The 23013-nt window shown below is 44.0% G+C and overlaps 2 protein-coding genes across 8 annotated transcripts in view; one reads left to right on the top strand and one right to left on the bottom strand.

Moving 5' to 3' along the window:
* NEU2 (neuraminidase 2) overlaps nucleotides 1-23013 on the top strand; it is an 87823-nt gene that overhangs the window by 3686 nt on the left and 61124 nt on the right. The gene's annotated exons all lie outside the window — the stretch shown is intronic.
* Nucleotides 1-23013, bottom strand: part of NGEF (neuronal guanine nucleotide exchange factor) — a 74119-nt gene that overhangs the window by 41283 nt on the left and 9823 nt on the right. The gene's annotated exons all lie outside the window — the stretch shown is intronic.

Raw genomic sequence — 23013 nt, 5'->3', positions numbered from 1 at the left:
CTAATTTGATTTAGAGTATGGTGGCCGTGTTCCCTTCACAGGCTTCCTCTCCATGATGCCTTATTCTCCCCCTCAGTGTGCCCTAAGCACAGTGGCCGGGGTAGTTTTCCCCGGACATATCCGATCCCACACATCCGTTACCTTCAGTGACTCCCCAGTACCTTGTTGCTCATTCGTGGCCAGTGAAGTTAATGTAGAGTCCAGGCTGGGGCTGCCCAGATGAAAGCTGGGTCACCCCTGAGAGCTCCCGACCCTGCCTTTTGCTCTGTTAGTCCTGCTCTGTTATTACCCACTTGTGTGGTATCTCTTCCCAGTGAACCTGAGATTTGGGGGGAAGCTATGAAGGTGTCATTTATCTTTGCATCCCAGCATCCAGCACATCCAGGAGGCGTCAGGAAATAGTTGGTGAATAGGCAAATACGGGGGAAGTCGGTAGGTGCTACACTGATGTGTTCTTTTCAGTCTTTCTCCTACAGTTACTGAATGCAGCATTGGCGTTCCCTTGCTGGGACATCTTGGCCTTCTATGGTCAATGAAGATGTCTTTAACTGATCTCTTTGGGAACTAGCAGGCTTCTGGGGTAGCTGCCTCAAGTTTGGGGCAGGTAGCTGTGACCTGTTTTGGGGAGTCAAAAAAAAAAAATCCCAACCCAAACCTCGTTTTAAACCGGATTCACTGTTTTGGTAAAGTGAGGAATATTTTGTGTTTGTTCATCTTCTTTTTTGGTATGGTTGCTATGGTGGACAGTTATTATAGTTTTGGTTAAATAGGGAAAAGCTCAGAGGGACAAAGAGATACATAGGAATCTCCGTCTGGCTCAAGGAGATATGCCCACGTTGGATAGGTTTCAGTGATTGAGGTTGTTGGGCTTGCTTGCTGGAGATTGATACTGTTCTGCTGAATTACGTTTTCAGAATCCAAAATACGTGGCCAAGCTTCGCTCTGCTTCCAGCTGTGAGAGGCAGCCTGGGTGAGGTTGCGTGGCTAGTGAAACGCTGGAATTTCCAAATCATTTTGGTGGTTTATGTGTCCTTATGGTGTCCTTAAAAGGCTGGGAAAATGGTGGCCTTATCTTCGATTATGAGGTGCAGACAGTTGTATGGCCTTGATAGAAATGTCTTTCTCAAAACTGGCTCCCCAAAATGACTCACGGACAAGAAGCTGTCATGCTGTGTGTTTATCTGAAACTGTGGAAAATGATAGAAGGCCTGGGCTATGGATTTCTTTGGAATATTCCCAACCGAGGAGCCTGGGACACATAGGGCCCAAGAATTTTGGCTGCGGGTGATGTCATGGACTTTTGACCATTGGGAGCATCTTGAAATAAGGGCAATCTAAGGAAAAACACTGTCATTTGCAAGGTATTTTGAGGATGAAATTTATAGTAAATAAGGAATTGCCTCAATACACATAATTTACATTTTAGGCTGTGGCCTTGGGGGTTTATACACTCTTGGTTGAAACTCAAACTATAAAGGAATTAATATCCCACTTCCTTTGCTTAAGTTTATTCATTTTAAATTACCTTATACAGTGTATAGTTAGATCTAATTTAGTTTTACATATGGTGAGTCCTATATGTACTTTACAAAGAGAAATTATTATTATTATTATTATTATTATTATTATTATTATTATTATTATTGCTACTACTGTTGCTACTACTTAGGAAGCCAACATTTAGCACTAAAATACATTCACTATTAGAAAATTTATTGCCTTGGGGCGCCTGGGTGGCTCGGTCAGTTAAGTGTCCGACTTTAGCTCAGGTCATAATCTCACAGTCCGTGAGTTCGAGCCCCGTGTCGGGCTCTGTGCTGACAGCTCAGTCTGGAGCCTGCTTCCGATTCTGTGTCTCCCTCTCTCTCTGCCCCTCCCCTGTTCATGCTCTGTCTCTCTCTGTCTCAAAAATAAACGTTAAAAAAAAAATTTATTGCCTTAACCATTAGCCAAATGTAGCAAAATTGTATAGGTGTGAAATGAGAAAGGAAACGATGTCCATTCATAAGCAAAGCAGACCTGAAGGAATGGCATATAGTTAACAAAATTAATAACTAGCAATTGTTCAGACATTGTTCCTTGAAAATCGCAAATAACTAGATTTTAAAGAAGTACTTTTCGTAACAAGAAGTGTGTGGTGGGGTCACTTTTCATTTTCTACTGAAACAAATTCACCTCACCCTTAACATCCAGGAGAAACAATGTTTCTTGTGGAGTCACCAGGAGTAAGCAGAAGGATTTAGAATCTCATAGAAAGGCCAATAGGTGTTTGGTGGAGACTGATCACTTTACGAAAGGTGTTAGAGACAAGAACGAGATGTGCTGTCAGACAATGTGCCCCATTCCCGGTTTTAACTGCCCATCATAATGTTGACAGAAACACCCTCCCCCGCCGAAATTCAAAGGTTTTACTACTTTTGATATTTCTATTTTGAGGACTCTAATAAGGGAACTGGCCACCACGGCATACATATCAGCACCAAACATTAGCTATCGTAAAGAGGAAGCACGATTTTTCAAAAGCAGATCAGAGACACAGCGGTGAAAGTGTTTTAAAATGAACAGCCAGTGTTAGCCAAGGCTTGGAAACTGTCATTTGCGTCTGGGGGTGAGAGTGTGAATTCAACCTTTCTAGAGGGCACCCTGGCAACCCATATCATAAACCTGCAAATGTTCCTACTCTTTGGCAAAGAGGTTCTATTTCTAGGAATATATCCTAATAAGCTGTAAGAATCTGTGTGAGAAAAACGGCTGTAAGAATGTTTACCATAGTGTTATTTTTATTAGTGAAATGTTTGGAGCAAGCTAAATGTCCAGTAATAGGAGATCGGCTCTTTAAATTATGACACAGCTCTAAAATGGAATATCATTAAAAATGATGTAGAAAATATTTCATAATCTGGAAAGATGTCCATAATACATTGAATGGGAAAGCAGGTTCTGGATGGTAGTATGATCTTATTTGTTTATAAATAGACTTCAATACATGAAACTTTAGGCATACATTTATATTCGAGAGAGGGCTGGAAGAATGATCAACGAGAACATTTCACAGTACTTGTAGTTGGTTGGATTCTGAGGGAATTTTCCTTTTTATTCATGTGCTTAAAAATTTTTTTTTCTGCAATAAATGTGTCACTTATGTAACAAGGGGGAAAAAGTTACTTTCAAAAACAACATCAATATCTTAATGTGCATAAATTTAGAGCCTGAGTTTAAAGTGCTCATGTAACCATAGGGAATCCTGATGACCTTGAAAAAGGGGGCTGAGCCGCTTGGCATTCTCTAGATTTACTTGGGGGCAGGGAAACACCTCAATTCATTACATAAATCTTGTAAAAAGCTCGTCAGTTTCCAAGGAATCGTGAATTCAGATCTTACAGTAGATTACATCCCGGCATCTCTAAAACTAAAGCCCTTACCTGATAGTGTAATTTGCCTGGTTATAAAAATAGTCCCTTTCCCAGAAATTCCCCTTTTCCTTCTATAATTCCACAAGTATGACTTCTAACCAGGATGCTTTTTCAGCCTTTTTAATTGAAGTCGTGATGTCATAAAGGAGTCATCAGAGAAATCACTGCCTCCTGTCAAGGGCAGGTCTTTCTAATGCCACAGCCCTCCCCTGCCTGGCTGCGGGGCTACATCCCACTTGTGCTGCTTCAGATGCCTCCTCCTCCGGGAAGCCCGCCCTCCATCCCATCCCATTGCTGGCTGTTTTCACTCACTCTCAGGATCTCCTGTAGCACTTCACTAAGGCTTCTCTTAAAGCTTGATTACTTTCTTGGAGGATTAATTCTCTGTCCTGCGGGACGGTGCAAGGAGACGGGACTCAGCCTGATTGATGTCGCCTCCTTTACTGTGCGGGCAGAGACCTTGTAAATGCTGGAGGCTCTGCACATGTTCGCTGAATGGAGCCAGAGTTGGGGGAGGCTGGAGAGCACACAGACACGCTGTTGGTGTCATCCCAGTGCTTGATGGGTAAGTTATAGTCTTAGAAACACCTCATGGACCCTTGTCCTTTACCCACTAAATGCAAACCTTTCCTTGCTGCTCCCTAGAAAGTTCAGTGCACCTTTAGCTGGAGGACCATTATTACCTGGGGCAGGTGTGTGTGTGTGTGTGTGTAGAACGGTGGGGATCAGTTTACCAGCAAAGAAGTGACATTTCACTTTTGCTTCTTTACCTATTTATTGTTTACCCCTCCGCCAAGCAGACCAGTTGATGCTGCTTTTCCTAATGTTAAACCCTGTCTCATTTTTTCCGGGCAGTGAAGATTGCATGCTAAATTATTGCTCTTTCTAAAATGCTGTTCGGCCTGGAGTAGCTTTTATTTGTCAGAGTCAGCGGGATCTCTCGGCCTGTTGCTCTGTTAGGCTCCGGATAAAAAGACAGTCCTTAATAGGTCTCTCTTTTCTTCTCAACCATGAGGATCTTTTGTAGGGGTCTCAGAGGAGGGTCTTAAGCTCCCCAGAAATACATTCTTCTGTTTGAAATTAGCATTTGTTCTTAAAAAAGAAAGAGACTCTAACCTGTCATCAGTTGAGTGTTTTTGCTTAGAAGTGATGGATTCTTACCAGGAGAGAGGAGAGCTTCCTTGACACAGTGAGTCAGAGAAGTGACAGCACGGAACGGAAAAATTCCTTCCCCTTGAAAACGCCTTAGACCACACAACGTCCCTTCCTCAACCCCAGGCCCTCATTTTCAGCACTTTACCTGCTGTGACTCTGCATCGATTACGCACCTGTCTTGAAGGTGAAGGGCTCTAAGCTTTCTGGATTGAAATCCACTTTATTATCAAACTGAACATCTTCAGGGAAAACATGCGCTCATATATGCTGCTGATGGGAGAGCAAAACCGTGCAACCTCACGTGGAAGGGAATTTGCCTGTAACTGGCAAAAGCACATACGTGCAGCGGACTGACTCTTCGTCTCCCCCCAGTTCATATGCTGAAATCCTAACCCTAAGGTGTTGGCATTTGGAGGTGGGGCCTTTGGGAGCTGATCAGGTCCTGACGGCGGAGTCCTCATGAATGAGATTGGTGTCTTTATAAAAGACACCACAGAGAGATCCCTTGCCTTGGTTTTGGATTTCCCAGCTTCCAGAACTGTGAAATGAAATGTTCTACGTAATGGTATTCTGTTATAGCAGCCCAGGCTGCATGGAGACAATGTGCATTTGCCCTGTGCTCCAGCAATTTCTAAGAATTTACCCTGAAATATGAAACAAGATACGCGCAAAGTCATTCACTGTGGCATTACTTTTTATAGCAACGTGTTGGAAACAACCTACATATCCAGGATCCTGGGTAAATACATTATGAGGTAGTCACACAATGGAGTACTATGCAGCTGTAGAAATTAGCTCAGGAAGGCATTTCTGAATGGACATGCGTGATTTCCAGCATTGTGTGAAAGAAGCAAGGTGTGAAAAAGCATATGTAGTATGTGAACTAAAGAGAGGGGGAAGTTACCCAGGTACACATGCACATTTTTTTTTTTTTTTAAATCTCACGGAAGAATCACAGGAAGGAAAACAGAGAAACTAGTAAATTGGTTACTTCCAGAGGTGGGGTCGAGGGTAAGACTTCTGAGCACACCTTTTCCCATAGTTTTGACTTGTAAACCATGGAGATGGTTTACCTATTCAATAAATAAGAATTCAATAATAAAAAACTGAACATGTGCAGAAAAAACAAAGTCTAGCATTGAAAAAAGACTGAAATAAATGAATCCAAGTAATTATCAAATTGATAACAGAAAAAAATTAATTTAAGGAATTTCTGAATATCATATGTTATACCATTACTGAGATCTATTCTGGGACTAAAAAAGCAAAGAAATCTTAAACTTTACTTAGGAGGTGGTGTGGGCTGAGCTGTGTCCCCTGAAAAGAGGTGCTGAGATCTTAGCCCCCGATACCCATGAAGGTGATGGGACTTGGCAATAGGGTCTTTGCAGATGTAACGGAGTTCAGAAGATGTCATACTAGATATCCAATAATGGGTATCTTTGTAAGAAGAGAGAATTTGGACACAGAAATGCACAGACAGGAGATTGCCCTGTGAATATGTTGGCAGAGGTTGAAATGATGCATCTATTAAAAAAATTTTTTTTTAAATGTTTGTTTATTTTTGAAAGAGAGAGAGAGACAGAGAGAGACAGAGAGTCAGCGGGGAAGGGACAGAGAGAGAGGGAGACACAGATTCTGAAGCAGGCTCCAGGCTCTGAGCTGTCAGCACAGAGCCCAATGCAGGGCTCGAACTCTCGAATCGTGAGATCATGACCTGAGCTGAAGTCAGATGCTTAACCTTCTGAGCCACCCAGGAGCCTCCCCCTTTTAAAAAAAAAAAAAAAATTTTTTTTTAGATGTGGAATGATGCATCTATTAAGCTAAGGAAAGTCAAGGGTTGCCTGCAACCCACAAACACTAGGAAAGAGACTTACTGACTCTCCCCTTCAGCCCTCAGAGGGAGCATGGCCTTGCCATTGCTTCGATTTTGGACTTCTCGTCTCCAGAACTGAGAGAGAACAAATTTCTGTTGTTTTTAAGCCGCTCTGTCTGTGGTACTTTCTTACCGCAGCCCTAGGAAACGAATATGGTGGGCTTGTTTCAGGTGATGGCACAGAGTAATTGTGAAATTCTGTAATTGTAGACTAAGGAAATATCCAACAGTATACTGATGTTGAGAACCAGCGTCCTGACTTGTAGAAAAGGGAGATGCAAACATGAATCAAGAGTAAGGAGGAGCGCTGTGTGTTGAATGGGAACTGGAGGGATCCATATGTGCGTGCAGGTGTGCACGCACGTTTCCTAGCCGTGTGCACTGAAAAGCATTGCTAGCAACAGACAGCCCCCAGATATTGGTTTCTAAATACTATTTTCACTAACAGGAGCTAGGACTCTGGAGAAATGGCTGGCTGCAGGCTTAGAATATAGAAAGTATAAGAAAGGGGGGCACCCGGGTGACTCGGTTAAGCGTCTGACTCCCGATCTCGGCTCAGGTCACGATCTCGTGGTTTGTGGGTTTGAGCCCCACGTCAGGCTCTGTGCCAACAGCCCAGAGTCTGCTTCGGATCCTCGGTCCCCCTCTGTCTGTCTCTCCCCTGCTCGTTGTCACTCTGTCTCTCTGAAGTAAATAAATAAAAACTTTTAAAAACATTAAAGAAAATAGACAACTAAAAAAAAAAAGACTGAAAACAAACCCACTGTGAATCCATACTGATACTCAAAAAACAAAGCAAATCAAAAAACAAAGGAGTTTTCTTGATAGAAAAATATCAGCTAAATAGAAGGAACACTAGAACATTCCCATTTTGCAATTCTCAATGTAATGGTTAACTCAGGAGGGATTATTAATGGATGTTAAAAGCCACTGAGTTAAAGGTTAATAGGAAGAAGATATTTATGTGGTTTCAAACTGTCTCTGCGGATAACTTAGTAGTTATGAAAGGAAAAAACTGTGCCTTTACTTCTGAACAATCTGGCAGCTTCCAGTTAACTAAATGATCAAATTTAGCACCAGGAATAGTAGGCCAGCTGACTTTAGTGCTTCCTGATAAGACGCGATTTGAAGAACACATCACCTGGATGCATTCTTGCTAAAAATGGGTAAACTGAATCTAATTAAGCATCTAGGCCTAACTTCCCATTTAAAGAAAAGACGGGCAGTAAAGGAACAAGTCAAAACACTGCACGAGGAGGCAGTCAGACAAATCCGTAGTGGGGGCCATACCACAGTCAACAACCCTGGATTCTCAAAAGGTCAGTCACGGTAAACCAAATGGGGAGATGTTTTAGGTTACAGCCGTCTAAAGAGAGCAAGCTGCCAAATGCAGTCCTTGAAACTTGGTGACATTCTTGATTCACAAATCCCAGCTTGAAAGGCATTTGGGGGACAATCAGGAGAAATTTGAATATAGATTGGGTATTAGATAGACTATGGAGAGACTGTGGATTTTCTTATGTGTGATAATGACATTCTGAATCTGTACAAGAACAGCCTTATTCTTAGAAGTTGTACTCTAGAGGGGCAGCTGGGCGGCTCAGTCCGTTAAGGATCCGACTTCAGCTCAGGTCATGATCTCACGGCCTGTGAGTTCAAGCCCCACGTCAGGATCTCTGCCGTCAGCACAGAGCCCTTTGCCTTCCTCTCTGTCTGCCCCTCCCCTGCTTGTGTGGCTCTCTCTCTCTCTCTCAAAAATAAACATTAAAAAAAAAAAAAAGAAGTCGTACTTTGGATATTCAAGTGTGAAGTGTTAACGATGCCTGCAATTTACATTCATACGTTTTAGTGGAAACAGAAAGAGAGAAAGTACAGATATGCAGGGAGCTAGTTTTTTGAATCTAGGCTGAGGGTGTGTAGGAGGTCATTGTATTATTCTCTCATTTATTCTGTATGTTTAATTTTTTCTTTATAAAAGTTGGGAGAAAGGAAAGAATGTTAAGAGAAATAGCACATTTGTTTTAAAGAAACGTATTAATGATCAAGTTTAAATGTAGTCAGATGTAAGGTATGGAATATTGAGTTCAGGGTGGTATAAAGACCAAGGGAGTGAAATGGAATTTGCCAGTCACCTTGCCGGACTTGGGGGCTCTGGGGTGCCAAGGCCCATGGTACATAAATCCCGTGTACCTAGAGCAAAGCCTGGATCATAGTAAATGCCCAGTAAACACCCATCTGATGAAATGAAGTGTAAATAACTCAGTGATAAATGTCTTTGTCTGATGTCTGATGATTTTGTCAGGATAAACTTTTGGCCAAAGATTAAGAGCATTTTTCTGCTTTTCACATATATTATGAAATTACAAAAGGTTTTACTGCTTTATGCCCAACTAGTATCTCTCTCTGCATTCTTTCTAATAGTATTAGAATTAAAAAAAATTTTTTTTAATGTTTATTCATTTTTGAGAGAGAGAGAGTGAGAGAGAGACAGCATGAGTGGGGGGGGGCGGGAAGAGAGAGAGGGAGACACAGAATCCGAAGGAGTCTCCAGGCTCTGAGCCGTCAGCACAGAGCCCAACATGGGGCTCAAACCCCTGAGCAGTGAGGGGCTCAAACCCCCGAGCAGTGAGATCATGACCTGAGCCAAAGTCAGACGCTTAAACCAACTGAGCCACCCAGGTGACCCAGTATTAGAATTTTAAACAATTCACCAATTTGATACATGAAAAATGATCTATTGTTCTATTTTACATTTCTTTCTTTACTAATAAAGTTTTGTTTGTTTTTGGTTTTTTTGATTGTTTTGCCTAGTTCCTTTGTGAATAATCTTTTCATGTCTTTGGCTTGTTTTTCTTTTTTTAAGTTTATTTATTTATTTACTTATTTAGAGAGAGGGAGAATGATCGGCAGTGAGAGAGAGGGAGAGAGAGAGAGAATCCCAGGCAGGCTCTGCACTGTTGGGACAGAGCCTGACTCAGGGCTCAAACTCATGAACCGTGAGATCATTATCTGAGCTGAAGTCAAGGGTCCGAAGCTTAACCGACTGAGCCACCCAGGCACCCCAATGCTTGGTTTAAATTTAGGATGTGCGTGTTTGCCTAACTGGTTAAAAAAAAATTTTTTTTAAATGTTTTTTATTTATTTTTGAGACAGAGAGAGAGCACAGGCAGGGAAGGGGCAGTGAGAGGGAGACTCAGAATCCAAAGCAGGCTCCAGGCTCTGAGCTGCCAGCACAGAACCCAACACAGGGCTCAAGCTCACAGGCCACGAGATCGTGATTTGAGTCGAAGTCAGACGCTGAACCAACTGAGCCACCCAGGTGCCCCTTGCCTAACTGATTTTAAACACAGTGTGCCATGTTGTTTATATGAGCTTTAAAAAAAAAAACAAAAAAAAAACACAAAAAACAGAACTGGCTCATTTTGTAGGAAAGATCAAGAATCAGAGGATGCTGAGTGGAGGGTGGTGGGGTGAGCCATGTAGCCACCCTCCTTGGCCCCTCCAGGAGTCCTGGTTCTTCTCTCCTCCTGGAATGTGGGCAGGGGTGCTGGGCCTAGAGATGAGGGTCTGGAGGGCAGAGAGGAACCTCACCATGTCTTTTGGGCCAGCACCTGCCTTTGGACAGGCAAGACAGTCGTGTCATGATTTTATAGAAGAAATCTGTAGGGGGTGAGGCTCAGGGGAGGATCTTCAGTCCTGACTAGTTGCTGAGACTTCTGGTCACCTGCAGGAGATCCCCTGGCCACTGCCTGTCCCCCTTCCTCTGTCTGAGACAGTTGGATCTGAACCTGTCACCATGAAAACCAGACTCGCCTTGTCTGCCGGGTCAGTCTTTTTCTCACTAACATATGATAGATTTCACCACATGCTTTCGAAAAAAAAAAATGCAAGGCAGAACAGCTGACAAATTTATGTCAACTGCCAACTGTTTAGTAATTTATTTATTCCACAAGTGACTGTTGAGGATCCACTGCCCACAAAGCCCTTGTAGACAGTCGGGCCTCAGCACCCACTGTGGCACCCAACGCGTGTGCGGCTGGCTGTTGCTGACTTGAATGATCGTTACGTGGAAACCCCAAAACATCGCACAAGAAAATACCGATAAGTTTACACCGACGCTTTCTGAAAAGACTCCTCTTTTGAGGACACGTTATTTCATCTTTGTAGTCTCTGAAGGATTTGTTTTATTGTCTTTCACATAATAAAGGCCTAGTAAATAATTTTTGGAAAACTTCTGGGTAAATTACATCCAAGTAAAACCTTGGTTTGTGAGCATAATTCATTCGGGAAACATGCTTGTAATCCAAAGCATTCGTATATCAAAGCGAATTTTAAGAACTATTGACTCAGTTGTGATCGTGTGATGTTTGACGTCACGTATTACTTGTGTTGCAAGACATCGCTTGTTTATCAAGTTAAAATTTATCGGAGATGTTTGCTCGTCTTGTGGGACGCTCACAGAACGAGTTACTCGCAATCCAGGGTTTTACTGTATTTAAAGCTGTGAACTTACAGTTTCTTTGTTTAAAAGCTATCTAAATGAATTATGGGAATGGAAGAATGTCTTTAAGAATCTGATAACCTCAAGGGGAAATTTCAGTAAGATGTGATTTTTAAAAATTAATTATGTTTATTTTTTAGAGAAAGTGAGAGTGAGCAGGGGAGGGGCGGAGAGAGGAAAAGAGAGGGACTCTTAAGCAGGCTCCCTGCTTAGCGTGGAGCCCAACTCAAGGCTGGATCTCAGGACTCTGAGATCATCACCTGAGCCAAAATCAAGAGTCAGATGCTTAACTGACTGAGCTACCCGGGTGCCCCAGTAAGATGGGATGTTTTTAATGTTCATTTTTCACATGGGGTATCTTAGGTGAGGTTCCCTGGAGGGAAAGACTGGTGCAGATGATTCATTAAGGAAGAGCTCCGGGGGAAAGTGCAGGGGAGAGGGGAAGCAAACCAGGGAGAGGAGAGTGCCAAGCAAGGAAGTGGTTTCAGGCAGAGCCCTGGTCCCAGCTGCCCCACAGGGGCTCCAGAGCATAACTGCCCCTTGGGGTTTGTCCCCATTGTGACAAGGAAGATGGAGTTTTATACTTTGGCAACAGTCATTGCTAAGGGCTGTATGGCATGTGTGTGTGTTGGGGGACAGGGCAACCCTCAGGCATGGGGAACAGGAGGGAGTCAGGTGGAGTTAGAAGGACTTGATGCTGAGCATTTCTGCCAGCATCTGATGTGTTTACATCGAACTCACCTTCTATCCCAGGTTTTAGAATGTTCCCGATAAAGGGGCTATCTACTGCTGGGTAACAAGCGGCCCCAGGACTTTGCAGCTTACAGCAACGTTTATTCTCTCATGTAGCTTCTGAGGGTCAGGAAGCCTGTGGCTCTGGCTCAGGGTCTCTCACGAGGCTGCGGTCCAGCTGCTGGCCAGGCCCGGAGGCTCCCCTCTCAAGCTCATCCATGTGCTGTTGGCCGGAAGCCTCAGTTTCTCGCCACATGGACTTTTCCTTGGGCTGCCTGCTACATGTCCTCACGACACGGAATCTGGCCTCCCCAGAGTGAGTGAGCCCTGAGAGGGAGAGACAGATGCCCACTGCCCTTTGTGACCTTGACTTGCATTCACAACCATTATGTCTGCCTGTCAGTTAAAAATGGCCGTGACGTCCAGGCTGCACTCAGTGGGAGGGTGTGAGTACTGAGTGCTGGGGTCCTTGGGGGCCATCTTGGAGGTGGGTTCCCACACCCTCCTTCAGCTTTTTGCCAGTAAAGTTCTAGGGCAACTAGCGTTGCTGCCCCCGTTTTGTGAGTTTGACGCTCGCCAAAGCAGCAACTCCAAAGTGGACCGAGACGCTGGGTCCTTTCTGCCTCTCCGGTGGGCCGGCAGTGCTGGGTTTTCCATAGGTTGTGCGTCATCATCCCAGGCACTTCCTGTGGCCCTTCAGGTGGAGCAGACTTTTTGTATAAAACAAGCCGCTTGTGATTCGCTCTTCTCCCTTGACCCCCCCCGTCCAGCCGTCTCATTTCTTTCGCTCACACACAGGTTCTTAGCTCTCTGTCCCCCAAGGGTGACAGCCTTCTCTTGGCAGACATGTGACTTTGCAACCTGGGGAAGATCTGACTCCTGGCATAATAATTAAACTTGGCCCAAGTGGAGCTTGCGATTATTATTCTACTGCACAGAGTCAAGATCTTAATTTGGAGGTTTTAGAGGTGCATGACTGGCAGTGTCGGAATTTAAGGGGCCGACAGCACCAATTACCCTTGTCAGAGAGAAGACAGGAAACGGGGGGGATCTGACACTCCCTCTCAGGGCGGGCCTACCAACGGGGTGCCCAGGGCCCCATCGCTCATTCGCTTGCTCCTTTCTCTCTCTGTAGCCTGCACCCCACTCCTTCCACTTCCCTGAGGGCAGTGGAAACCCCAGTGTATCATTTCTGGGCAGAACAAATTATCGCGGCCATGGGTTCTCATACTGTACGAAGGCTGCTATTGCTAAAGTCAGTGTAACAGGAAGTTTTGAGCGGCAGCTTTTTTATAGCCTCCCTTAAAGTAAGCCAGAGGCATGATATGGAAAAAAGTGTCCGTGGAGGTTTGGCTGCAGAGCTGAAGGGTGGAAGGAGAGCATAAACTCATCAAGTCCAAGCACCGATGCCTGTGGGGGAGGGCCTGGTGCAGCCCAGGGGTAAAGCCCGGATTATCAGAATGCCAGGTGTCTCTCCATCCCGAGTGAGGCCTTGCCCCGCACCCTCGAAGGGCTCTGTTGAGCCAGGACGGGGCTCGAGCCTCAGACAAGGACCTGGGATGTGCACGCGCTGTGCGGTGGTTAAGGCAGATCTTGAACAATAAAGCTGAGGAAAGCTACCGAACCCTGGAAACGTGAACGGGAAGTCCAAGGACGATACCTGGCAATCAGGCTAATGTAAGAATTGTGGAGGAAACTCAAGCTCTTCCCACCCCAACAAACATTTATTTACCAAGCACCTACTGTGTGGCAAGCGCTGTTTTGCGTGTTTTTCACGCATTTTTTTTTTCATGTATTTCTCACAACGCTGTGGGTAGGGTTAATCTTCTAAATTTCAGACATGTTTTTGGTCAATGGCGTTCACTCTGTTGTCTTGAACGCCTCTTTGTCCATCAGCAGGGGAGTTCTAGGGCTTTTGGAAGATGATCTGTCAGAGCATCTAGTACCCTTTCAATGGAGATATTGATTACTCTCACAGTGATTACTATGTTCTTCTAATTATAGATTATAAGAAATAGTCTTATTTGCCAAATAACATTTTGGGAGTTTGCGTTTTTTTACTTGGGCATCTTTTTGCTGGAAAGTCTTAGAAACACAATTAATTGCTTTGATTAACCTATCTTTGTAAAGGGGTTGATGTATCTGCCTCTGGATATTGATTATTTCTTTATTAAAATTGTTTTTTAATGTTTTATTTTTGGGAGAGGGAGAGAATGAGAGGGGGAGGGGCAGAAAGAGAGGGAGACAGACTCCGGAGCAGGCTCCGGGCTCTGAACTGTCAGCACAGAGCCCAATGTGAGGCTCGAACTCGTGACCCACGAGATCATGGACGCTTAAGCAAAGTTGGACGCTTCACTGACTGGGTCACACAGGTGCCCCCGGATATTGATAATTTAAATTTGAGACAGCTACTCCTACACAACCGATATGCTCAAAAAGAATGAATGAATAAATAAGTCCAGAGGATGGCTGACATATATCCTGTCATGAAAATTAGGAAGTGGGACAAAATCCTCAGTATTCCTGTCCCCTGCTGGGGATGATCTGCCCAGAGCCATCATCTTCCCTAGAAGAGCAGCTCTGGGCTTGCTCCAGGACATATGCAGTCAAGGCCACAGTTTCCTCCATGGAGCATGACTAAGGGAATTGAGGCCTGGAAGCCTTTCCAAGCAAGAATGCATCAGAGCTACACAACTAAGGCCCAACAGTGGGCCCCTGGACCATGGGTTTTAGGACACTGGAGTCTTCTGGGAAGCTTCCTTGGGAAGTGGTTGCTAAACATCCCCCTGAGTCACCAAATAAAGAGTTTTCTGATAGAAATTAGCACTCAGAAGAGTGAAGGTGCTCAATAAATATTCATGAAATGAACATATAAATGAATGGATCTCTACACTCTGCATGTATGAAACATCTACCAAAATGAATGATTTTTGTTCTAGAGCAGCTAACTACAAAAATAATACATCCTTCCTACTGATATATGGATAACAGAACAGATCATCTATGAAGGCAACTGTTCATTTGTGGTCAGGGCTGGGGTGTGCAGTAGCTCAGGCTGTGCACTGCTCCACTCCAGGCTACCTTTTACATAGCTGAAAATGTGAATGGTGCTCCCTAGAATTGGGTCCTCCCTCGAATAACATCCATGACTGAAAAGTGGGTACTTTATTTGTACTCTCTGACAGGGGAGGCACGACTCTAGGTCATTCATTCATTTGTTTATTCGGCTGTCTTAAGCCTGGGGTATGACAGTGAATAAAGATACCAGCCCAGCCCTGGAACTAGTCATCATCTAATCTAATAGACAAATAAGTCGTGGGGATCATAAATTAGGATATATGATGGGTGTATTACATGGTGCTATGAGAGCTCAGGAGAGGAATTTCTAATGCAGCCTGAAGCAGGGAGTTCGAGGGAGGGGCGGTAGGTTAGGGGAGGCTTTCTGGAAGAGGCTGAGGCCTGAAGTATGAACAGAATTCTGCAGGCAACATGGCGGGGCTGGGGGAGGGGTAGAGTGCAGCACGTACAAATGAGTGAGACGTAGTAACAGGTAACACCCATGTTGCGTAACAATCGTTGTTCTTGGTGCTCTGTAGATATTAACTTATTGTTTCCTTCATAACACATATAATGAGTGAAGCATTATTATTATCTCCAATTTAAAGACGAGTAAACTAAGGGAAAGAATGACTAAGTAACTTGCCTTGTTAATGATGGACAAAGAGTCGAGCCGGGGAGTCTAGATGTAGAGCCCTGTGGTCTTTTATTTTCCCTCAAGACATTTAAACGATCATCTTTTTTATATTTTGAAAGAATCTAGAAAATTATAAGTACAGCTGATCCTTGAACATGAGTTTGAACCGTGTACGTCCACGTCTATGTGCATTTTTTTTTTAATTTTTTTTAACGTTTATTTATTTTTGAGACAGAGAGAGACAGAGCATGAACGGGGGAGGGACAGAGAGAGAGAGGGAGACACAGAATCGGAAGCAGGCTCCGGGCTCTGACCCATCAGCCCAGAGCCCGACGCGGGGCTCGAACCCACGGACCGCAAGATCGTGACCTGAGCTGAAGTCCGACGCTTAACGGACTGAGCCACCCAGGCGCCCCTATGTGCATTTTTTTTATACGGGCTAATGATGTAAGTGTATTTTCTTTTATGATTTTTCTTAGTAACACTTTCTTTTCTCTAGTCCACTTTATTATAAGAATACAGGGTATAGTACACATACAAAATATGTTAATCAACTATTTATGTTCTCACTAGGGATTCAGACCAATAGTAGGCTACTAGTAGTTGATTTTGTGGGGGAGTCAGAAGTTAGACGTGAAGTTTTGACTGTGTGGAGGTCAGTGCCCCTGACCCCTATCCATGTCTTTCAAAGGCCAAGTGTATAATACAAATAACTTTTTTTTGAGTACTTTTCCTGAACCGATGGGGAGTCAGTTACTGACCTAATGAGCCGTGGTTATCAAACACTTTTTAGTGTGTGTTTCCCACAACCAAAGACAAGCTCCTATGTAACCAAGATACAAACAGCAACATCAGGAAGCCAGCTTTGCTACTTTATTGCCACTAATGTTCAGACTCCATTCAAATTTTGTCTATCGTCCCAATAATGTCCTTTATAGCAAAAAGACCCAATCCAGGGTTACTCATTGCATTCAGGTGTCTGGCCTCTTTGGGTTTTTTCAGTCTGGAAGTCTTTGTTCAATTCGTTTCACCTTGACACTTAACAAAGATTTCAGGCCAATTATTTTGTAGAACGTTTCTTGATTTGGACTTTCCTGATGTTTTTCTGTGATTAGATTCAGGTTTTGCAGTTTGGGCAGACTACCTTGTTGAGTTTGGCAGAGTTTTGAATTTTGCAAAAATGAAACCACACTGTCTGTTCTCCTGTGACCTGTCCCGGGTACAGGGAGGCAGTTTTCCACGTGCTTGCACACTTGGCCCGTCCTGGCTGTGTATTTCTGCGTTCATACTCAGCTCTTCTCCTTTATAGTAGGAGGTGACTGAGGTGTGGGGAGAGGGAGGATCTATTTACCCAAAGCCACATGCTGGTATGAGGTGACCCAGGACTCAAATTCTGCTCTGAGCTTCTCTGATCTCTTGCCCGTATGGGGACCCTCTTGGGCCTCTGAAGGTCAGAGAAGTCAGGTCTTGAGGCCTAGGGAGACAGGCTTCCTAGGTCCCCTACCCAGGCTTCCACATCCTCCCCAGAGCCAGCCCGTAAGGTACAAACATTTTCAAATTAAGAATTCAAAAGAATTTGGGAAAAAACATAATCAGTAAGATACAAGACCATGACTAATAAAAAAAAAAAAAACCAAACAGGATAATTAACATTATGCATGAAGGGTAGAAAGAACCAAGAAAATAATTTAAGAACCAAAATTAGGTTGCTGAAAAGTTAATGTTATAAACAGTCAAGCAAACAAAATAAAAGGGCATATGAAAGATTATAGTTAAAAAGAAATTGGAAATAAAACAATAAGTTAAAGCCAACAAAACCCCAGAAGCTTAGGGAATGTAAATGGTAAGATACAAGTAAAATAAAAGGAAAAGAAGGGATTTGACATTAAAATTCATAAAATTCAGAAGCCTTGAATTTTAATAGTGGTAATCATTATAAAAGTAAAACACTAAAGGAAAACATTTAAAATGTGATTAAAATAGAGAGAAAATTAGAAGGAAGATAAAAGGGCAAAGTAAGGAAGTTTAAAAATGAAAAGAATGACAGCTAAGATGGACCAGAATCACCAAAATTAGGCAAAATTAACCCGTGGACAATTTAACAAGTGGGAAGGTGTAGTTTAAAACACTGAAGATGTAATTATGAGTGGGTAAAATCCATGCTCCAAGCCTAGCCCAAAGGCCATTATTACTGTTATTTTAAAAGTTAAGGGGGTCAGCAAGGCCAAGAAACTGTCCACATGACCTCTTAAGATCTGAGCTGCTGGCTGGTTCCTGAACCTGTCACTTCTGGGTGGGGCGGGGAAAGAGGGCGGGGCCGGAGTGGGAGGACCACGCCCATCTCGAACCCCGCCCCCACCCAGGGCCACTTGTCCCCCAGCCCACGTCAAGGAGGCCTTGTGGGGAAGTAGGGACTATGCAACTTCAACTTCCCAGTGGGGAAAAAGTTTAGAACGGCTGAAAATAAGATATAGCTGTCAGAAGTATATGAAATTAGCTGCATAAACTGTGAAACATAAGTCACAGTTATATTTGTTCTGAGACGGTGTAAAAATAGAAACAATTTCAGAGATCGAAAATTCAAACCTCTTCCGTCACCGTGTCCAAGTGGCCTGAGATCCTCTGAATGCTTTCCTGTCTTTTGTTTATGGTCCACAGACTGACTGGGTGGGCAATCCGGGGGGGCCTCAGCCAGTGCCCGGGTGGGGGGAAGCCAGAGAGGAAATTAATTATGAAGCTCTATTTGCATTTTTAGTGTTGAGGGCGTTGGGCCTCCTCTCTTGCTGGGGGAGGTGGGAAAGTGCGTTATTTCCAAAAGGCAGCTGGGCAGGCAAATCCCTGTGCGCTAGAGATGTTGCATTTTTTGCTGAAGCTGCAGGGAGTATTTATCCATCCTGGCGATGTTGTTTGTGTTGTTGTTGTTTGTTTGTTTTAAGTTTATTTATTTTTGAGAGAGAGAGGGAGGGAGAGAGAGAACCAGCAGGGTAGGGGCAGAGACAAAGGAGGACAGAGGATCTGAAGCAGGCTCTGTGCTTTCGGTAGAGATCCAGATGCGGGGCTCAAACTCAGGAACCAGGGGATCATGACATGAGCCAAAGTCAGGCACTTCACTGACTGAGCCACCCAGGTGCTCCCATCCTGGTGACATTGTAACCTGGCTTTGCAAGAACCTTAATCTGCCCGTTCTTGGGCCACTGCTGGACCAGTCTGCACAGGCATGTCTTCAGGTTCCCGGGTACAAACCTCTGCCTGGGGAAACTGTGTGCATGCATTCATTCATTCATTCATTCATCAGTCTTCATTAGTCGTTTGCAAATATTGAGTGCTTCCGGTCTGTCAGATGTGTGCTAGTTACTTAGGAGGGAGCAAAACTTGCCATTTTCCTGCCTGCAAGGACTCTACAGTGAATGCCCCCCAGGCCACCATGGCCAGCGGTGAGAGCTGATGATTCTGCCCAACCTTCTGGAAGGGGGCACATGGGCAGGAGTGGGACAGGACTGGAGGATTGCTTTACCTTAGCTCCTGCCTATTTCTTTTTTTTTTTTTTTTTTAAATCAGCTTTCAAAAAACTAACCCTAATAAAAATTAAACTTATTATTACGGGCAATTTCAAACATACACTAAAGTAGACAAAAACTCTAAGGAACTCTCTAAGGACTTACCGCCCACCTCCAACAGCAATGGATGATTGACTTATTTTCTTGCATCTCTACTCCTACCCACTCCTTCCTGGGATTATTCTGAAGCAAACCCCATTGAGAATATTTCCCTGATTGCGTTGAACCTTTCCTTCCCAGACTGTTTGTCCGAAACAGGATTCACATGGGGTCTACGGAGCAGTTGGTTCATATCCCTTTCTTTTCTCCTTGCGCTTTGTTGAGAAATTGGGTCATTTGTCCTGTTTGGATTTTGCTGAATGCATCCGTACTATGTTGTTCCTGTTTCTCTCTTCCCTGTGTTTCTCATACATCAGTAGAGGCTTGACTACAGTCAGCCTGCATTTCTTCAGCTCCCGTATTGTGTCAAATGACTGACTAATGGCGAAGCTCGAAAGTAGTTTCCTTGAATAAAAGAGGCAGCTCCAAACCTGAAGCGATTCAGTATTTCTTTCAGTTATTCAGTCAATAGGCATTTACAGTTTGTAAAGACTCTCAGACTCTCCTAGGAACAACCCAAACTAGCACTGATGAACATCTGACAAGCTGCCCCCAGGGTTATGGTACATGGAACTTGTACATTTCCATGGAAACACGTACAGTTTCCAATATGGAAACTGTTCCTTGCCCTGTATCAGCATTCAAAGACTCACAGTGCCGTGCATGAATCTTTGGTGGCAATGAAGGATTTGATGACAATGACCATTTGGGAAATGGATCCAGGAATAATGGCCACAGTATTTAATAGTCAGGAGGGTCTGGCTGAACCAGCTGGAGCAGAGTTGTTAACGCTTAGTGAGGCTGCCCCTATCTTCCCCCTGAGTGTCAGCCCTAGGGTGATTCTAATGTTTAATGCAGACTGACCATCCGTGGAATAATGAACTCCTGCAGTTCCCTCAGAGCACTGCCAGGAAAAGACGAGGGTATTTTTGGTTGGAAGATCAGTGGACAAATATTTTAAGCATCAGCCTGCTCAGTTCATGCAGAAAAAGTGTTCACATGAAATTGTATAATGTAGCTTAATTTGATGTAGAAATGTCAATTTATAAAAGTTCATGTTTGAGTTCTGTTCTATCTATCTGTCTGTCAATTTGGTAGTTTATGATATGACATGATTTCTGGGACTAGAACCCTGATTTGTGACATTGCAGCTATGGTAAAGACCCAGTGTGCAATGCTTTGACTTGAGAGAACCCCTAAGGGACCAATCTGGCAGTGGACTAGAGAGAGGAGGCTCCCTGTGCCTCCTGACTTTGCCCCTGTGAGGTTAATAGGAACACCCTCCTTCCTACAGCCAAGTTTATCCTGGAAGCACTTTCATCTGGGGCCGCCTGGGAAGTGAGAGATCATGGTGTGTGGGGCCCGGGGTTCATGGTCTAATTGTCTCACCAGCTGTGCACAGGTGACCTAGTTACCAACTTTCGTTGAGTCTTAGTTTTCTTACCTGTGAAATGGGGATAACAATAAGAATTTATTTTTTAAAATTGTTTTAGTATTTATTTATTTTTGACAGAAAGAGAGACAGAGAGAGAGAGAGAGAGACAGACAGACAGACAGCACGAGCTGGGGAGGGGCAGAGAGAGGGGGAGACACAGAATGCGAAGCGGGCTCCAGGCTCTGAGCTGTCAGCACAGAGCCCAATACGGGGCTCCAACTCATGAACCCATGAGATCATGACCCGAGCCGGAGTCGGACGCTTATCTGGTTGAACCACCCAGGCGCCCCATGATAAGAGAATTTAAAGAGATGATGCACATAAAGGCACTCAACAAATGTTAGTTCCCTTCCTGTACCCCTCTTTATAGCACATTTGTCCACAGTAATTGTGCTTCCCTCTTGGTCAGCAGCCCTGTGACACTGCTGTCATTGGCCTATGAAAGAAGACTTGCGGGACACCCTTGGGTGTGTTGTGGACAATTCTAGAACCTCTGGGGGCAGGCACTGACTAAGAAGGTCACACACTCCAGAGCAGCACCATCCAAGCTTCTTGCAAACTGGAGGACTGGCTCCTGGGCCACTCTGGGTTTCAGAGGACCTCAGTCTTCTAATCTACTGCCTCCAGTCCCTACTGTTCCTACCTGCATTCTGCTGCTCCTTACCTTACTCATGTCCCCTTGGCATCCTCTTGTGCAGGAGACCCAGACTCTACTACACTGGGTATGTTTTGGGTGCCTGGCTATCCTTCACAGACATCTCCAAGATACTCCCAAACATGGTTCCCTATGATACCTGGGAATGGCCCCATTGATCCTACCTTCTATTCTTTTAACTGATTGGCCCAGCGATAAACATTTGGCCAACCAGATTCTTTTCTTTAGAAAGTCTTTCTCTCTGAGAGACACAAAAGGAAGTATCCACTCGCTGTGGAGAACCAAACTGAAAGGTCATACTGTCCATATCTGCCATTTTGGGTCATGCACCAGCTGATGGGCAGTGAGAAGAAGCTGGTCTGGGGGAGAGCAGGAGAATAGAGCAGTCCATAGAGAGAAGTAGAGAGGAATGGAGGCCGTGGCCTTCCGTGGCCTTCTAACCAGAAAGTGGCTCTGGTTCCTGATAGCTTTTCCATCTCTGTAAAGCCGGGTTTTATCTTTTATACTTGGATTCTTCAGGATTCCAGCATCCTTTAAAAAATTTTTTTTTGACGTTTTATTTATTTTTGAGACAGAGAGAGACAGAGCATGAACGGGGGAGGGGCAGAGAGAGAGGGAGACACAGAATAGGAAGCAGGCTCCAGGCTCTGAGCCATCAGCCCAGAGCCCGACGCGGGGCTCAAACTCACGGACCGCGAGATCGTGACCTGAGCTGAAGTCGGACGCCCAACCGACTGAGCCACCCAGGCGCCCCTCAGCATCCTTTTTTTACTTGAACAAATTTAAGTTGTTCAATATCCCTCTCCTACTTGAACACGTTTAAGTAGGTTTCTGGTCTTTGCAATCAAAGCATTCTTGACCAGGACCTAAAACACGGATATCTACTCATAGCACGTCTATCCAGCCTTGTAATAGAGACTTTGCCACTGCAATAAAGCAGGAAAACACAAGGAGAAGGCATGAAACTTGGGGGAAAAGAAGAACTAAAGCCATCTTTATTCACGGATGGCAGTGTTGTGTGCATAGAAAAATCAAAGAAATATACAAATAATTAGAACTAATAAGTGATGTATCAAGGTCACAGGATGCTAGGTAGCCATGCAAAACTTAATTGTATTTGAACATACTACCAGTGAACAATTGAAAAGTGAAATTACAAAACACTGGCATTTAAAATAGGATCAAAAGCGTTAAAATCCTCAGAACAATGGAATTAAAATATGTGTAAATCCTCAATGCTAAAAACTGCACATGGTTGCTGGGTTAATTTAAAAAACATCTAAATAAACAGAAGGTTAGGACATGTTCATAGATTGAACAATTTGAGGTGCTAATATTAAGGTGTCAGTGATATCCAAATTTATGTAGAGAGACGATGCAATCTTTACCAAAATCCTGGCAGACATTTTTTTTTTTTTTTAGAAATTGACAAACTGATTCTAAAATTTATATGGAAATGCAAAGGACTGAAAATATCCAAGACAATCTTTAAAAAGAACAAAGTAGGAGAGCTTTCACTACCAGATTTTAAGACTTAGTATAAAGCTACAGTATTTAAGTCAGTGTGATATTGGCATAAGGAAAGGCACTTAGATCAATAAAACAGAATAAAAGTCCAGAAAAGATCCACATGTCTGCAGTCAGCGGATTTTTTTTTTGTGGGGGAGGGGGGTGGGCGCCTGAGTGGCTCAGTCAGTTAAGCGTCTGATTTCGGCTCAGGTCATTATCTCACAGTTCGTGGGTTTGAGCCCCTCATCCGGCTCTGTGCTGACAGCTCAGAGCCTGGAGCCTGCTTCGGATTCTGTGTCTCCCTCTTGCTCTCTGCTCCTCCCCTGCTCGCACTCTTTCTCTCTCTCTCAAAAATAAATAAAAATTTTAAAAAAAATCTACTAAATA

This window comes from Panthera pardus, unplaced genomic scaffold, assembly GCF_024362965.1.
Source record: "Panthera pardus isolate Hobbes unplaced genomic scaffold, ASM2436296v1 HiC_scaffold_10, whole genome shotgun sequence".
Lineage (NCBI taxonomy): Eukaryota > Metazoa > Chordata > Mammalia > Carnivora > Felidae > Panthera > Panthera pardus.
Note: the sequence above shows the minus strand (reverse complement) of the source record. Positions and strands in the feature narration are given on the sequence as shown.